Raw genomic sequence first — 15905 nt, 5'->3', positions numbered from 1 at the left:
CTGCTTCTCGTCACTGCAGATTATTTATTGGAAATATTCTGTTTCTAAATATAGTGGTTTTCCTGGGTGGTACTGAATGCTTATTTCATTTGTAATGAAACCATTTGTCATATTGCAAGTGTATCAAAAAAACCATGTTTGGAGGGGAATTCCTAACATGAGTATGAGTCAAAGAGCCAGGATACCACACATTTAAAAAAAAGCAAACAAAGAACAATTTTTTTAAAAAATCCAAACCAGACCTGGCCCACTTCAATGTAATTTTCCAGCTGGTTTTTTAGCAGGTCAGTTTTGCCTGTGCTGAGGAGGAAAATATCCAATGCTAGACTATCACAGAATCACAGGGTTGGAATGAACCTCAGAAGGTAATCCATTCCACTCTCTGCCAGTATAGAAAATCTGCTGCTACACTGTCCCAGACCCCAGCTTCCCTTTTGAAACCTCTAATGCCATCTACTGAGATGGTCATTTTCACTACTGAACAGTTCATACTGCCTAACCTTTGGACTACATCCCCTTCCTTGTAATTTGGTCTAGGTTTTTTACTAGTTTAAATCATATGATAACGTTCTTTTCTCATTTAAGGGTGGCCAGGATGGTGGATGAGCCAGCTTGGTATTGTGGTTTGAGCATTGGACTAGAACTCTAGAGACCAGGGTTTGAATCCCAGCTCAATCATGGAAACCCATTCTGTGACTTTGAGCAAGAGGCAGGCAAAGGCAAAACCCCTCTGAACAAATCTTGCCAAGAATACCCTGTGGTAGGGCCACTTTAAAGTCAAATACTAATTGAAAGCATACAACAACACAAGGTGGTGGATGGGAAAAGAAATGGTTCTTACGTGTATGATTCTGTATTTATTTTGAGTTCAAGAGGAATTAATACATGAGAGTGGTTCTGTGCTATGTTCAATCTACTATGTGTGCCTTGTAGAGTGATTATGGATGGGAAGAGATTTTGCCATAATATAAAGCAGATTATGATTGCAATGCAAATACTTCATTTACTTCATGCCACAGTAAGGAACCACCTACATATCCAAGAGTTGGTGATAATAACCTGGTTAAAATATAGCTTTTATACAATGTACAATCTTTGACGACCAAGCTGGAGAGTGGTTATTACTAGTGAGGCAAAGGAGTGGAATGTTATTTTTTCTTTTTGAGGAAAGTAGATGTTATAGCTAATATAAGGAACAAAGAGAGTAGAATAGTAAGGGGGGGGGGTTTGAAGGGGAAGGTGCGAAAAGACAACATGGCATGTATTAAGATATCGTTTGCCCCTTTTAATTTGTAAACAATTTTCCAATAAAGATAATTTAAAAAATAAAATAAAAAAAATATAGCTTTTATACAATCTAGCCATTGAATCATGAACCTCTTCTGTTTTGAGAGCTGCAAAAGCATTTTCACATGTATACGCTAATCAGTCAACAGTGTGCATGGGCTTTGGTACGCAACAGTGCCACCACTACAGGTGTAGGAGTCATATTCTGTGGCCATCCAGTTTAGTGGAATGATGGAAAATTTCCGTAGTTCCAGAGATAAAAGGATGTGCTCAGTGCATAGTTTAAAAATTGATTATTTTTATCATAAGATACAGATAATTTGGATGGCTGTGAAACAGGACTAGACAAATTCCTGAAGGATGTGATCAGAAGCTACCAGTTATATAATCTATATAATAGCTCTAGTATCAAGGCAGTTTACAAAGCAGTGCGCATCTGGATACCAGTTGCCGGGGAACATGTGCAGGATACCGTTGTGCTTTCCTTTGTTACTTGTTTGGTTGGTGTGGAAAGAGAATGCTAGATCAGAAAGGTGTCGGGTCTGATCAAGTGTTCTTATCTTTGTCATGACATGAAGGTAAATAGAAGAATGCATGATGGTTTGTCTTAGTTTCTGAAGAGCATGAGAACTAAGGATCTCTGTCAAAGGCTTTCTGGAAATTATGGATTTAGAAATGGAATATGAAGAAAAGAGAAGAAGAGGTAGTATCACAAATGTGTTCTGCAGTGGGCTTTCAGCCATTATTACAAAACTTTAATACATTTTCCATTACTATGCTTATCCAAGCATCTTTTGAAAACTGTTACACAGTGTCTGAAGAGGAGAATCAAAATTCAAAGGAGACTTAGACTGGTAAATCTCATTCTTGTAATTTTCAGAATAGGGTTTATTTGTCATCATGAAAAATAAAAGGGAAATTTGATGGGAAATTCACAATTCCGTTGTTGAGTGCATATTTTGTATGCAGTAGGTTGCATGTTAAATCCTGGGTATTTCCAGGTAAACTAGAAAACAGCTGTGCCTGGAGAGAGCTTACCAAGTTGGTGTCAGCAAAATTGGGCTAGTTAGACCAGTGGTTTGATTCACTTCACTGCTTTGTTTCACCAACATAACAATTGTTGGTGCATTTTGTGTTATGTTATGTGAGATAATGTACACTGTGGTCCCAAGATATAATGTGGCTTTTAAATTAATCATAATGATACAGAAGTGACTGCAGATTTGGTGTCTTGTTTTTGTGAGTCGTTATTCCAGGCAGCCTCTTGTTACCTGTTGTATGATGGAAAGTGTTTGAAAGAGTATGTAGGAAGTGTTTGAAAGAAAGTTTTCTGTTTCAAGAATGAATTATAGCTATGTAAACTGATTCCCAAATGACAGGACAACATTCACCCATGAGTCAATCACCAGACTTCCAGGAGTGGATGCTAGAGATAAATAAGACCATCTGAGTCATAGAGTAGAACCAAAGTGAATGATCCTCAACAAAGACTATATTCTGTTTGTGAATTCCCATGGTGAAGAGTCTGGAACAAATGTCAGATAATGCAGTGTAACATCTGAAGTGACAACAGGAGTTTGTTTTTGGAGGTTATTTCATTTTTATACAAGTCCATCAGAGTGTGCTGTACTGAAAGGTATGTCTCCATGATTAATACTTTAATGATTTTCATTAAATGTATGTTGAATTGTAGACATTTTACTCTGAAAAGCAGATGTTAACCAGCATGATAACCAAGGGCTTAGCTTGGTATCCATTGTTTTTCAGAAGTTTAAGGTGTTTTAAAGTGGTTGCTTAATTTAAATTGATAGCTGTGGTCAACACAGTCCAGTTGATTATGTCATGTATTCAGCAAGAAGTAGTTTAGCAGAGAAATGAAAACCCCTTTTGAAACCCTGAAGGCAGAATTGTTTTCTACTTCTGCAGCTCCAGAGAAGGGAAAGGAAATCAGCTTCTGTGAATTTGAGAGGGCATCTGGGACTAGAAGGAAGGAGAACAGCTATAGTTATGTTACCTAAGGGAAAGCATGGCGCACACTACTTTCTACAACATAAATGACTTTTCTTTCACCCACATTTTCATGTGCTGCTACCTCAGAGCAGTGGTAAAGAGCTGTCTGAAAAAAGCAAGTAAGAATTGAGGTCAAACTCTATAAATTTGAGATCAGAAGATGTTCTTGAGAGCAGATAAAGTTCAAATAGTCCATTTTTATATAACAAAGCAAAACTTTCTTTGTCAAACAAGAGAATTTTCTTTTTTCTCTTTATTCTTTCATGAGTCTCTATAGGGGAATTCCTGGCAGGCGGGCGGATTAGTCCCATGTATATTTGCTGGATTCATTCAGTTATAGCATGTATAAACAAGATCATTCATGATTATATACTTGAATTATGCTCAAAATAGGTGTAGGGACAGAAATAGTAATGAAAATAGGAGTGTATTTCTGCTTACCTAAAAAGATTTTTCTTCTCAATATATACTGGAACATACTGTTTAAAATAATCATTTATTTTGGTGTTTGGTTGTGTTTGCACCATTTTAATGTTCTAAAAATATGATCTACTTGTTTGATACAAGGGGACTGGGTTGTTGTTTTTTTAAAAAAGATATAATAATATTACATTATTTACATTTCTGGCTTTTTAAAGTGAACTGTTTAGTGTTTGTTTCTTACAATTCAATTTTAAATTCACATTTTATTCTTAATTCAAAAAAATAATAATTGTGTGAACCACGTTAGGAGTAGCCTTATAACGCTGTAAGGCAATATAAATGAGTATGTTCATATTATCCTACCACAATTTTGAAAGTAATAGTTCACTACCTAGTAAAATTAAAATATATGTTGTTTATGATAACAGTCTTTGCAAAGTCTGGTAATTGATGTTTTGGGGTACTAGTGATGAATATTCAAGAATTAGAATGAAAGTGAGACAAATGTCCTTTAACAGGTGAAAACCTGCTGTAAATAAAGTAAATAAACATGTAGTGGGTTGTCACACAAATTAAGGAATGTTTTTTTTAAAAATAAATAAACAAATTATTGCTTTCAAAGAAGTGTTAAAGCAGTTCTAAGTAAACATCTGTGCAAATTCATGTGACAACTATCACCCTCATGAATTTCAAAAATTAAAATCTTTATATAGATTTGATCAGAGTAAATCTGGGTGTTTCATGCTACAAAGTACTGCTTTGTCCATAAAGATGTTCTAAAAATTGCCTTCTACAAAAGAAAATAAATGCATGCATTTAATGATTATTTGACTTGTCTGTATTCTTTGGAATGCCATCTAGTGCAGTGCATCATATAGTTAGTGTACATCTGTTGCCTTGCACATAAAATAATATTAATCATAATATAAAATATTTATTTCTTAACCACTTCTCACCATGGATCGATGTGAGGAACTGCAACAGATTAAAGTACAACACATATCAGTTCAAACACATAATATCAGTTTAAAAGAATGTATAAGACTAATACATATTAAAACAATCAATTCATTGTTTAAAATTCATAATTTAAAATTCAAAATTTAAAAATCATCTCAATAGCCCTGCTGGAAGAGACTGGCTTTTAATGCTATTTTAAATTCAGTCAGCATATTCAGCTGTTAAATCTCTTCCAACAGGTTGTTCCACAGTGTGGGGCAGCTAAATAAAATGTCTTCTGGGTGATAGTTGCCAACCTAGTGCTGGCTAACTGGAGTAAATGTCTCCCAAAGGACCTGAGCATAAAAGGGGGGGGGGATTATATGGGAGAAGGTGATCCATAGGTAACTTGGACCCAATCCATGTAGGCACTGACTGTCATTTTTGCTGATAACATAAAATTCTTGTCCAGCACCAGCTTGAAAGGTTGTGTTGTTGTTGTTGTTGTTGTTGTTGTTACTATATTCCTTACCTGCCTGAGGCAGGGAACAACAGTTAACAGATAAAACACATCAGTTAAAACACAGATCAATTTAAAAGAACAAATGTAATCCGCACATATTAAAGCAATCCACATTTAAAATTCATCATTTAAAATTCACAGTTTAAAAACCATCTGGATAAAAGCCTGCTGGAAGAGACTGGTCTTTAATGTTCTTTTAAACTGAGACAGCGTATTCAGCTCTTGAATCCCAGGTCATTCCACAGTTTAGGGGGTATATGAAGAAAATGTCCTCTGGCTGATAGTTGCCAACCTAGTCCTGGCTGACTAGAGTAAATGTGCACCAGAGGACTTGAGTGCACATGGCGGATTATATGGCAGGAGGCAATCCTGTAGTTAACTTGTAAAAAAAATAATACTTTTTTGAAAGCACCAACAGTGCCAACAATACTGGTGGTGTCAGGACAGGAATCTGAAGTAGAGGTCCAAGGTCCTATTCACAGAATGAGCAGAATGTCTCCTGAACATAGAGGGATTCTCTTTACCACATTTTAAAGGAAGTGAAGTAATGGGCAGAGAGCCAGCATGGTGTAGCGGTTTGAGAGTTGGAGACCAGAGTTCAAATCCCTGCTCAGCTGTGGAAACCCACTGGATGACCTTGGACTAGTCACACTCCCAGCCTCAGAAGCAAGCAAAGGCAAATCCCTCAGAACTAATCTTGTCAAGAAACCCCCATGGGCCTTAGGGCTGACATAAGTTGGAAATGACTTGAAGGCACACAACAACATGAAGTAAGGTGTATTGCTATCTAAAGACCATTATACCTAGAGTATAAAATTACCACTACTGATATGTATGCACACACTAAACAAGATTTTTTTAAAAAAAAAGTATATTAAAAGTATGAATTGGAAGAAATAGAAGGTAAATGGCAAAGGGGAAAAGTTAATTTTTTATGTAATCCAAGACTGACTCAGCCTTTTAGGCAATGAACTGCTATAACATGAAGTTAGGGCTTAAATGAAGTCCAAAGTGTGTCCTAAGATGCAACAATGTTGAATGTTAGACTCTCATGGTGTCTTAACATCATAGGATAGGTAAAACTTAAGTAATGTGCAACAAAGTTCTGCCCCATGATCTGGAACATGCTCCCTTCTTCTCTCACATGTTAATCTTTGGATTTTGTTGTGTCTTCTGTAGCTTTTAGAATTAATGTGAGGAGTACTTATTCATTCCGTAGTAAATAATGAACTGAGAGAAGAATTGTTTCATGTCTTTTCTTACTGGTTTTAGAAACCAATTGCTTCTGCACTCAAGGAATATACAGCAACAAAAATATATAGCAATCTAAATAGTTTCATGTTAATGTTTAATGCCAGTTTTCATGAAGGATTCCAAGCTTCCATTCATACTAATCATTTAACCTTTGTAAAAGCAAATATGGTTTACACAAGACCCACAATTTGGAGCTATGAGTAGCCAAAGAAAAAGTAAGAAAGGGCAAAGCTAAAAACAACAACCCTCTGTTGGCTCTATATCCTATTAAGCTCAGACGGGTTTTTGAACTACCAGTGTTTTGCTGCAGTAAATCATTGGTCATGACACACAAGTATTGAGAAGGGAAAATCAGGCCCCTGCCACAACAGGCATTATGTGGTAGTAGCAGAACATCATATTGTCTGCTCATCACTTTACATAATCTGAATGTATGTGCATGAAAATGAGGACAAAGAACAACCTCATTTGCCATTATTTTCTTTGACTGTTAATGCTGGAGCACTCCAGTATGAAATTAACTGAAGCAATCTGCTATTTACACAAATTACAATGGTATATTATAGATTAGTGAGCCTGCATGGTATAGTGGTTTCAGTGTTAGACTGTGACTCTGGAGACCAGGGTTCGAATTCTGGCATGGCCATGTAAGCCCAGTGGGTCACCCTGTGCATGTCACACTCTTTCACCTTCACAGAGGATGGTAATTGCAAATTCCCTCTGAAGAAACCTGCCAAGAAAACCCCATGATAAGGTTGTCTTAGTCAGAAGTGGCTTGAAGGTATACAACAACATTACAAATGCCTTACAAATAGGTATAAAACTGCATCCCTTAAATAGGGATCCCTTCAGCTCTCCCGATGGAGTCCCATAATCCTGTATCATTGGCCATGCTTTGATGGGAATTGTGAACAAAACCATCTGTAGGATCCCAAAGTCCCCATCCCTGCTACCAGAAATCATTGCTGTGAAGAATTATTGTATGGTGGCTATTAAGAAATGCCTGTAGAGCTAATAAATAAAGCAGATTGTGTGTATTTGTCTGTATCTGTACATTGGGTTTTAAGGAAAGGAACCATAATGCAAATAATGTTAGATGTATCAGTGGATTATAGAAACACACAAGTAAGCACATTGATTTCTTTAAGGCTATAGCTAAGACATCTATGTACTGTACAGTTGCACTGACTCATTTATGGAATCAGATACCATTTTCCTCAGTGTTCATCTGTGTTTCCCAGTTATTTTGTTTTTTTTAGTTGGCAGAAAAAATGTGTGTGTGTTTGGGGGGGGAGACAGAATAGCTATATAGTGTCTTAGTGATAGGAGCCCTCCATCGGGGAGCACCCTATAATTTATTCTGCAATAACATACATGTATACCTTAAAATTTCATGTTGAATAGAAGCATTAAATGATAAGAGTGTGTTTAGGGTGTAGAGGAGGTTAGAATACCTGGATTTAATGTTGTAATATTAGCTGAATTATATGCAACAACATTTTCTTGGTCTATTCAGACAACAAAAATGAGATGGTACAAATCTTACTGCTTCAGACTTGAAGGCGGTACATTATTTTTTAAACTTATCTGTAATAATAATAATAATAATAAACTGTTTAATTTTATACCGCTTTTCCTTGAGATCAAAGCGGTGTACATCTACAAGAACTATCACATACAATATAAAAACAGTTAAAAACATTTCTGTAACTCTGGCCTGTATGGGATGCACACACACACACATATCGATATTAGAATTTCTAGCCATGCCTTCCTCCTGCTATGTCAGTTTGCTGCTTTCAGGGGACTTTTATGTGGAGAAGCATTCAAAAATTAAATTTCCAATCCTTGGCTTGACATATGATCTGAAATGAAACAATGGATTCTGCCACCGTAAGTCCTGATAGCCAGTCCATCATGAATTGTAATTGACTCTGAGGGGACAGCATGTTTGAGGGAGGTTGGATTAAAATTTTAGCTCAGCCACAGATCACCAAATGGCCTTGGGCAGGCTAGCTGTCAGCTTCATTTCTTAATCAGCCAAAGAGACATGATGATGCCTTGCCTCACTCGGGTAATTTTAGGGGTATGGGTCTTCTTCAGTACTTGAAGATCAGGATAAAATATTACGGTATTACCATCATATATTCATCCTTCCCTTGTGTTTATTCTCTCTCTCATGCACGTGTCTATAAGGTTGTTCAGTATACTAGAAAGTCTTAAATCACTGAAAGCATTACATTATGGTTTGAAAATTCAGGTGGAATATAAATATGTGGGAGGCAAAATCTTTGGTTTGGAGGGTTTTTGAAATAATAAAAATATATGATTTATAGAAATATGATAAACAAATGTAAGACTGGCCATATATCAAACACAGGATGATTGGATATCTCTTTTACAAATTACAAAGCTTCAAGATGATATAGAAAATGATCAGAAAACCTAAGTTTCCCCATTGCTTCTGTTGCTCCATGCTTTTAGTTGTTATAATTGTAACAGAGTCAATATTGTTTATTGTTTTAATGATGGTACCAACATGTTGTATTGGTTGTAAAAAAAAAAGAAGAAGAAGAAGAGGAAAGGAAAGGAAAACTGTAATAGACGGAACAAAATATGTTCCATGACCTGTTAAGCGCTTATGTTCATTGGTCTAGACTTGCAACCATGAACGCTTTTCCAAACGGGAAAATGTGAAGACAAAAATTTGTAGCTTGAGGTGTTTACAAACTGGATATCTCATTACCATTTAGACTGTTACTTAATAATGTACTTCAATTAGTTTCAAAAAGTTTTGGTTATTTTTTTAAAAACTGATACTCCTGTAGGCATATATTAAAAATAATTTTATATCACTAAATGCCATTGGTTAACTAATCTAAAATAGTTATGGGAATATTACAATTCTTTGTTATGTAAAAATGTTAGCTAGCCATTACAGTATTTTTCTTTTAAAAAACTGCCTAGTGATTTAACATATATTTCAAATACAACACAGTAGCAAGGAGACAGAAAAGGCGGGGAAAAGGTGCCCAGGATGTCTAACAAATATGACAGGAGGCTAACAGTAGTCTGTGAATCATACAGTGCGTATTTTATCTAGCCATTACTAATGGTAAGTGATTTGCTAATTTTTACTAATTCCCAAATAGGGATAGCTCTTTTATTTAGAATGTGAGTGTTCTGAGTAAAGGAAGTCTTCCATTGCTGTCCTACAAAATACAGAAGGGGTAAAGACTACTTAAGACATGGACCATATAGCTTTTAAGCAATGAGCTAAATAGCTAAATAAAGGCATTAAGGAGTAGGGAGGGTGGTATTGAAAGACCTGATGTTTGGAAGGGAAGGAGAGCAGGAAATGTTGGTATTAGAGAAGAATGGAATGTTTAAAAGACCAGGACTTGTAATTTCCAGGATAAGGGCGTCTACTGCAGTCTGCAAGAGCTGTGGGAAGTGCTGACTCGATTAGCCAGCCCACTCACAGGATATAAGGGGGAAGTATGATCAAGTGGGTAGAGGTCACAAAAATGCCATGTGATAGCTTTTCTAGCAATGGCTTAGGGGCTGCTGTGGTTTCATATCCTGAATTTCCATCACCTAATGTACAAGGTTTACAAAGAAGGGTGGATTTCATATTGCTGGGTGTGGGGAGTGTCTAGCCAGCCAGTTTTAAATGGAAGTGGGTGGGCATGGTAGCATTTCATCTTATTTTCTTCCAGCCCCTTTTAAAGAAACAGCCTGTAAATAAGCCTGGGCCAGTTAACATTAAAAAACAAAACAAAAGCATGGTGGTCACCAGGAAGGGGTTGTTGAGCCCAGTTTTAAATGCTGACTGTGTCACAAAGGAATTATGAAGATGGATAAACAGGTTGTAAATTTGATTGTGGAGACCGGTGAAGTGATCTTAATAAGGTTATATATACCAGTACTACAGATGATTGTTGCAAACTGCCTTGTAAATATTGCATAATAGGGTTATTTCTACACGCACACAGGCTTTCAGATGTGTTAGACACCATCCTGCCAGAAAGTCCAATGCCCATGCAGATGGAGAATGATGGAAGCTATAGTCTAGCACAGTGGTCCCCAAACGGTGCCCTTTAAGGGATTTTGTATTTCAGCTCCCAGAATGGCCAACATGGCTGAGGCTTCTGGGAGCTAAAGTCCAAAATCTGACACTGACACATCTGGAGGGCCCCAGCTTGGAGAGGTCTCATCCTTTTTGTTTACAGCTCTCTATTTCTCTCCCCCATGACCAGTGCATGCAAATACTGTACAGCTTGGAAGCAGACATTTTCTCTGTATTATATTATGATAACTTATCATTTAATTTTCCATTAAAAACATTTCTAAATGCATTTTCTTGCTTGTAAATCTGAGGTTGTTGCAGTTATGAATGTGATCTGTGTCCAATATTTGGCTCTGAAATAGTGAACAGCTTGTTGGTACTAGTGTTTCCCCCTTCCTCAGCACATAGCATTTCTCAGTTTAAAGGAATAATAAGAATTTCAAGAATTTGCCTCTCATGCGTTGATTGGTCTCCAACAGCTATCCCTGGCTTTTCTGCCTTTTGCAAGCCTTTTCAGGTCTACATGTGTCTCCACCCCCTTCTTGCTTATTAATTTGCTTTATTTGATTGTGCTTTGGTCTTCATCCTAGTCTTGCTCTTCGTGATTTCCCTTCAGTAATATCCTTAGAATATGATTGATATTCTGTTATTCATCTCTTAAGCATTCTTCCCTGTTATAGTCAATCACTCTGCATCAGTTCTTGTCCCTGACCAGTCGCATATACTGTTCCTGCATCAGACTGAAGATATTAGATCTCATCATTTTATAGCTAAGGAGAATTATTCCCCATTAGGGTATCTGATTGCCAAATAACTTTAGTCTACTAGGCATGTTGATATTTGTGTTTGTGTGTGTCTTTTGCACTCTAATTCATTATTGAAAACCTATACAGTTCAGCATTTTTGGCTTTGGTTTATGCATATTAATTTGGGAGTAAGTCCCACTGAATACAGTGTGCTATAAATTTGTTCTTCAGTCTTGATAACTCTAACCAGAGATTAACCTAGAACTATGTATCCTATAAACAGTCCTCTCAAAACTTCTTCATATAATTTGAATGGCAACTCGTGGTAATATATGACTTCGCTACTAGTCATACATTTTGAACTCTAACCTCTCCTGTCATATAAACAAATACTGGGTCCATTATATAATAATAGATAAAGTTAGTCTCTTTGGTCCTGTATTAATAGTATATCATACTTTTTAAAAACCCTCTGAACCTTTTAAAAGAGATTTTAAAACACATCTCATTATGGAATTGTGATCTCAGCTTCCCTCAACTGGTCAAAATGCCATATCATGCCACTTTACTTAATGATGCTGTGATTTGTTTCATTACTTTGTGGTATAGATGTGTGGTTGTACCCTGGAGCTGTCCTTGATTGATACATGTACATATGATTAACAGTTGTAAGCTGTGTAACCTTTTTCTATTAGGTTTTTCAAAGTGATGTTTTTGAATAAAATTATGATTCAAGACATATAGATAATTTTTACAGATTCAGCTTTGATATCATTGCTTAGAGCTTTGTGGTGGTTAGCACACAACATAAGCAAACTATAAATGTTATCTTTTTTATTCACAGTGGTACTTACATACTTGTGGCTTAACTTTTGCCAGATACCTGCATGTATAACCACACATTCAGTCTGGGTGGCATAAACAAAAACGAGGTTTTTCTGTTTTGCTGTTGATCTGTTTCAAAAACTAAAAGTATTGCTTTTAAGTAGAAATTATTCTATCAGTTGCTTTTCTGTGTATAGGTAGAAGTCCTCTATAGCCATTCAGAGATATAGAATACATTGGATGGCAGAAAAAGTCATGTTCACCTATTAAATTCCCCACAATGTTAGACCAAATGAAGCAGTCATAGAAAAGGCATGGGTCTTTTTCTCAAAATCACCTATAAGCATTTGTGTAAAGTCTGAAAAGATACATGCCTTTCTGTTCTTGAACCAAACTTGTAAAAGCCACATAACTTTATGATAAGTATTGGATATGCATTCTGTCCCCCCCCCCCTTTCCAGGACCTGCAGAAAATCAGGGGGCTTAATTTTCTCTTGTTGTGTTAGAGCAAAGCTCATGGGCTGTTTTGATTCTGTCTCTTTCCAGCAGTGTGTACAGTCATGCATACATTAGGGACTGGACCCTAGGTAAATACAGAAAAGGTTGCTGGGTTTCTCTCTCTCTCTCAAAAAGTGACAGAGAAAAATGCAAACCATTGCAGACACCATGGCACCACTATGTCAGTGATTTGCCTGCCAGATTCAGTTCCATTCTGAAAGGTGTAACTGCCAGTATTAGCTGGGTACCTGATAGTTTATTCCATGGTAAGCAAAATGCTCTTAGTATTCCGAATTGTAAATAGTAGTTTCTAGTGCTGTGTAATGCCCCTAGACTGCTTTACCTGGTGGTGGCGGCTCTTGAGTGCCATATTGGCTTTCCTTGTGATGCCAGCCACAGTTCTTTTTGATATTATGCTATTTGTTGCTGATTTTTAAAGAAATAATCTGCTGCATTTTTATCTTGCCATTTTCCCAAGAGAAGGATGGAATGGTTCCACCCCCCTTTTAATTTTTCTTCACAAGAACTTTAGACCAAAAGATAATGAGAAGCCCACAGTCATCTCTCTCTCTCTCTCTCTCTCTCTCTCTTTGTGTGTGTGTTGAACTTTGGCTTCAGTGGGTAGTTGCAGCTATTGCTACCTATTCAAGCAGTGTATTTGCAACTGCAGTGTCTTATAGGAATACATTATTTTATTGGGGTACAGCCCATTCAAGTCCTTTTAGATTTCAGTGGAAGAGAGTTTAAGCATAAGAGTAACTGAAATCAATAACATGTCAAAATGCTGAATTTTGGCAAAATTGTGTCTAGTGTTTTTCTATTTTGGGGGACTTTCTTTTTAGCCTCCCTCTGTACCATGTGGGTTGGATGGCTTGCCCATCTTGAATTATTTGTTATAGTGTGGTGCACACTCTCTCTGAGTGTAGCATACTGTGGTTTGAATCTATGAGGAACAGATATGATGTGACCATATACTGTGGCTTTTTAAAAATGGTTGTTTAAATGGCCTCTGATTGTTCTGAGAATAAGTACTTAAAGAGCTGCTGAGTTGCAAAAGGTTCCTTCTCCCAATAGGATCTTTCTATCTTTCAAGCCTTTGACTTCACATATGTTGTTTTATTTACAGCTGAAGAATTATTATTATCCATTGGTCTCATTAAGAGCTAAGTAATTAGAAACATTAAAAGGCTCACGAGACCACTTCTAAACAGAATCAAGCATAGGCTGTGTGTGTGCGTGTGCACAAGACAAAGTAATATTGAACATTTCCTTTGCATGTGTCTGTATGTATGTCATTAAAAAGATAGTCACTGGTGGAATAATAAGCTGTCTCCTCTAAATATTTGGAAACTTGTATTTGGTATAGTTTGACTTCAGTTCAGAACTGGACAAATTTCAAATTGCTAGAGGCAGAATGAAACATAGCCCTATAATTTTCTGATTGTTACTAGCAATACTTTCTGTACTCCAGAACCAGGCAAAAGGGCATTTCCCAATAAGGTATCCCATTCTGAAAACTAAGATGTAGTAGCTATCCATAGCATTAAAAAAATGTGTGTGTGTGTGTGTGTGTGTGTGTGCGTGCAGGAGAGGGGGACTGTAGCTAAGCTCAGAACTCGAGAACCCAAAGTGGGTAACTTGCCTGCTTATAAAGATGCCTTCATATGGCTGAACCTCGGAGACAAAAGGCACTAATGCTGATCAATCTGTCTGTGCCACATAGTTGCTCATCATTCTGATTCATAGTATTATATTCTGCCTTCCTTCACCCACTGCAAAACAAACTTAATTTGATTCATACCTCTAAAATAGGAAAAAAAGACCCACCCCCAAACCTGAATTACTCACGTGGTTATGATTAAGTTCTTGGCATAAAGCTCTTTCCTCTCCAGCTACCCTTTCTCACACTCTGAATGCTCTCCCTTTCCCCAGCTATATACAGTATTTATAAAATTTCAGGCTGAAATTCTTTATCAAGTAGCTTTTAAAAAAAGAAAAGAAAAGAAGGGTGAAAGAAACTGATGTTTCCAGGGGGTTATGATAGTTAAGTCATGTGTTTAAAAGTATTATTGTTCACAGGCAGTAATAGGAGTAGCAGCAGTAACAAGCAGCTGTACTTCGTTAAAAATAATATGAAAAGTCATAGTGTAATATATTCTAGAGATTTCAGCTGGTTGTGGAGTTTGAATATAGCTTAAGCACCCAGCATCTCTTTATGGAAAGCTATTAATGCTAATAGTGAAAAGAATTTTTAAAAATGGGACTATTTTAAATAGAAGCCTGTTTCCCAAAATTAGTGATGAATTTAAAACAAAAAAACCCAACCATTTCAAGATGAGAGACAGAAGAGTCTTCATATTACCAAAAGAATGTGACACTTGTTTTGGTAAAGAAATGCCCTTGTAAAATAGATTATTCTAGTAAAGTTTGCATTCTTGAGAGTATCTTAAATGGGAATGTGAGCTGAAAACCTTGAATCTACACTCAGTTCTTCCTGAGGCTTCTCTTACCCAGCATGTACAGAGAATTTCAGGTTAAAAAAAGTGGTTTTTGCTTAAGTTGGAGAATTTTTAGGAGTTCTAGAATACTTCAGTGAATCTTCTTCCTGTTGCTCCTCTAAATGATCAAAATCTTCTCTTAAATGTGTGTGTTGATTAACAACATGTATCAATGAAGAAAGACTTTTGTCTCATAATGGGAACCCCAAGATATCTGGCAACATAAAAAAGAGACATTGAAATAAAACAACATAAAACAATGAAATAGCCATTTATTTGAAACATTTACATCATGTAGAGAAAAACAAATGGTAGTTCAGCTTTAAGCTTCTTTATACAAGTGGACTTGGGTGGGAGGAGAAAACATTTTCATTTCTGACTCTCAGTAGATTTGTATTATCCAAGGTAGATGAAGGATTTAATCAGTGTAAAATAGATATATGTGAAATGTTGATCACAATATTTACATGGAGAAAAGAATCCCAAGTATATTTATTTTCACATCTCAGCAACTAATTTGGCACAAAGGAATTTTAAAAACTTCCTGACAGCCACCCCAATTAAAAAAAAATGATATCAGAAGGGCATCTCTCAACAAAGTATCACATTTTGGAAACTAAGTAGCAATAGCATTTAAAAAGAGGAGGGGGATAGCTAGCATCTCACAGACAGTCCTGATACAGATCAAAATCATAAGCATGCATCGTAGATTAGGAAAGACACTGATTTAAACTGGATGCAACCTATTTAATATAGTGTGAAGTTTAAATCTAAATCTTAAGAGGGGGACTCTCTGCTGCTTCCTATGTCCCCCTGGGATACTGTCTGAGGAT

The 15905-nt window shown here is 36.5% G+C and overlaps 1 long non-coding RNA gene across 3 annotated transcripts in view; it reads left to right on the top strand.

Annotated features, from left to right (window-relative positions):
* Positions 1–15905, top strand: part of LOC149319527 (uncharacterized) — an 81344-nt gene that overhangs the window by 35265 nt on the left and 30174 nt on the right. The gene's annotated exons all lie outside the window — the stretch shown is intronic.

This window comes from Sceloporus occidentalis, unplaced genomic scaffold (genome assembly GCF_023333645.1).
Source record: "Sceloporus occidentalis isolate IW3139 unplaced genomic scaffold, rSceOcc1.0.p SCAF_2, whole genome shotgun sequence".
Taxonomy (NCBI): domain Eukaryota; kingdom Metazoa; phylum Chordata; class Lepidosauria; order Squamata; family Phrynosomatidae; genus Sceloporus; species Sceloporus occidentalis.
This window is presented reverse-complemented; position numbering and strand designations above follow the sequence as displayed.